Source organism: Hipposideros armiger, unplaced genomic scaffold (assembly GCF_001890085.2).
Source record: "Hipposideros armiger isolate ML-2016 unplaced genomic scaffold, ASM189008v1 scaffold_121, whole genome shotgun sequence".
Lineage (NCBI taxonomy): Eukaryota > Metazoa > Chordata > Mammalia > Chiroptera > Hipposideridae > Hipposideros > Hipposideros armiger.
In genome coordinates, this window is record NW_017731471.1 from 1,535,821 (window position 1) to 1,539,394 (window position 3,574).

Genomic DNA, 3,574 nt, shown 5'->3' on the forward strand with positions numbered 1-3,574 from the left:
CCCTAGCAAGACATGTAACCACCTGACACCCTACAAAATATTTACAACATTATTAATTATATTCCTCTAACTGTCTTTAACAGAGATACAATTTTGACATCCTTCAGATCACACCATTCATGTGGTCCTATATTTTGTTTCCTTATAAGGCTAGCCCAGTATAGCTTCTAGTGTTAGCAGATTTGCTTAATGATTGATTTCAATGTTCTGGCTTCATTGAAACCTGGTGATGTGCTGACGAGGCTGCCCTAGCTAAGTGCTTAAACAAGCACCAGCACAACATAACAGGTGAAGAGTGGGTATTTGCAATAACCCCACTCCTGTGGGATGCATCTTTTGGGGACCTGGACCTCTCCTTTACTTTCTTGACTCCTACTCTCTGGGGTTTGCCAGTTCTGGTTCACCCAGAGGGCAGACTAAGTCCAAGCTGATGGCATCAGCATGGCAGGAGAGAAAGAGGGAGAGAGAGAAGGAGAGGGAGATGGAGGGAAGAAGAAGAGTGGAGGGAGGGAGGGGAAGGGGAGAAGGAAAAACAGTATTAGAAAATCTAGAAAGAAGCATAAAAAATTCAGCATATGTACATTTTGGTCAGTTAAAGATACAATTTAATTTTGTGGTTTAGCATTTTAAAAAGTCATATGATAGGAGACTATCTTTTAATACATAGGCTTACCTCTAAAGTCTTAATCAGGCAATGGGGGTGGTATTGTCTTGACAGCGTTGCAGACTGCTAAGCGGGGAGGTGGTAGACCCTCCGAGGGGCACGAGAGTAAGGCTGGAGTGTACTGAGGATGCAGCAGTGAATGGGGTGCTGACAAGGGAGAATACCCAGACTTCCTGCCAACTCCGCATTTTTGCTGTGCGGCACAAATGAGATAATAGTTGTGAAAGTGATTTGAAAAAAATATGTTAATGGAAAAAGTGCAGGCTTTGAAGTAAAGTGGGCCTAGGTTCAATTTCCAGCTCTGCTCTTTACTAGCTGTGTGATCTTTGCCAATTTACTTAAATTCTCTGAGACTCACTTTCCTCATCTGGAAAGTAGAGCATAATATAGGTCATTATTGAGTTGTGATGATTAGAAATAATGTTAATACCCAACAATAGGCATTTACTGAGTTGTAGCTGATGACAAAAAATTATAATGATGGTAAAAGTGATTGCCACTGACTAGCACATATCAGTTTATCTAGTGCATCCAAACAAAATTTGTTTCAACATTTTATATATAAATCCACCATAATTAATACAACTGTTCCACAAATATGAGCATCCAGGTGATTAAACACACTGTACTGAGGTGTGTGTGTGTGTGTGTGTGTGTGTGTGTGTGTGTGTGTGTTTGGAGTGTGTATGTTGAGTGAAGAATACAAAGATGAATCTACTAGGAGTTTTTTCTCAAAGAGTTTATAGGCAAGTAAAGCAGGCAAAATATGTACTTTGGTATTAATAATATAGAAATCTCTGAATGGTAAATTTCATACAAGGGATATAGATAAAGTTTTCTGACAGTGGAAAAGGGAGAGAGCTTATGAATATGGTGGGATAGGTGGAGAGGAGTGAATGTGGAACCTGGTTGGGCTTAGTATAAAATAGGAGACTTTCAAGCTGGGCTTTTGAATTGGATTTTGAAAGGAGGGTATGATTTGGTCATCCCACTATGGGGGTGAAATGAGAATGGATGAAGAAAAAGACATCCACAACGAAGGAAACAGCAAAAAACAAGGGACAGAGCAAAAGAATTACAGCTTATGAATGGACAAAGAGCAGTTTCATTTGGTTGAAGCCTAGGGTATATGAAGGAAGTATGTAAGTTCACGACATATAATGTGATACATAGCTACTCAAAGAGAAAGTTGAGATTTAGCAGAGAGATGACAGTAAAAAGCAGATGTTTATCTATGTGTCTGTCTATGTCTATATGTCTAGATATATAGTCAAGAAATATGTGATATAGCTGTCACCCCAATAAACTTTAATAAAAATAGAAATATGGATTTATATACAAAAATATGTGGCAATTTATAACTGCCCTATATATTTTCTTAACTTACTAAAGTGATGGCATCCATTAGTCCCCCTCCCAAGAATAACTGATAGACCTTAAATATGCTCTATGAGCTGATTTTATAATTTTCAAGAATTTTTAATGTGTGTTTCTTTATTTATTATTTTATTTTATTTTAGCTGAGCCATCCTGCCACCTGTTGGCAGCTCAGTGGCAGCCCAGCTCGGGCCATGAATCAAACCGACGACCCTGTTGCTCAGAGCTCGCACTCTTGAGTGAGCTCTTAACCAATTGAGCCACTCAGCCAGCCCTGTGTGTTTTCTTAACACTGTAATTCTGCATGTGATTTTCATCATGCTCAGAATGGCTAAATTCCCCACCTCCTCCAAGCCAGGTATTAAACAAGTAGGACTGTCTCATGTTATCCCTAGCATGGACTTCTTGGTTTAGCTATTTCATCTCAATTATTTCCTCTTGGGGCATATTTACATAACCACATTCCATTTCCCCATTTCCTTCCATTCTATTTCTGCCATGATTTTTTTTCTTGTCACTACCGTATTTGATTTTTCTAGCACAGCTGGATTATCTAAAATTGAGTTCTAACCCTGACAGAAAATTAGTCCCCCTCTTATTCTCTATTTCTTGGCTGAAACACTGAAGCAGAAAATATCATTAGTCAGGAGTCACAATCAGGTTCCTAAGACATTTGTATTTTTTTATGCCAGTATTTGCAAGTGGGGAATATTATACTGATGAATTATTTGTCAAAGCCTGAAAAGGCATTTTGGTTTTCTTAATTTTTAAGGAGAGCTTGGTAATTTCTTTTTTCAGCGGCCTTCAAGCAGACCAGGTGGTAATTGTATGGTACTTTTTGCCGTCAGCATTTGAGTAATCCCAACATGTTGCAATCTAGTTGCTCTTACATCAGGGTGACTTCAGTACAGTGCACATAGTATATATTTTGAAACATAAAGACTTTTATTACAAAAGAAAACTCCATGGGAGACATTTCTTGCAGGTTGCACAAGAAACTGTTAATGATAAATGACTGAGTAGTGCGATGGAGGAGAATTTTAGTTTTCACTTTACGTTTTTATGTAGCATTTGCATTATTTTTGAAATGCAGTCATATATTTCTTCTTTTCCCCCCCAACCCCCCAACTCTGAGCTGCTGTTCTCAGTCTAGTTGTGGAGGACACTGCTCACTGGCCCATGTTGGTATTATGATCATTGCACTCTATTGGGCTGAGGCAGTCGGTCGCTGGTCAATGGACAGCTGTCAGCTCACAGCAGCTCTTGCCAGCTGCTGGCCACTCACACTTTCTACTGGCTGTAGCTCACGGTAGCTCATGGCAGCACACAGCAGCTTCACGGCAGCACACAGCAGCTCACACTCTCCACCGGCCACTTGCAGCAACCCAGCTCCAGATCGAGCCCTTGTTCACAATCTTAGCTGTAGAGAGTGCAACTTACTGGCGCAGCTCACTGGCCCATGTAGGAATCAAACTGGCAGCCATGTTGTTCAGAGCATGCGCTCTTACCAACTGAGCTATCTGGCCGCCCTAC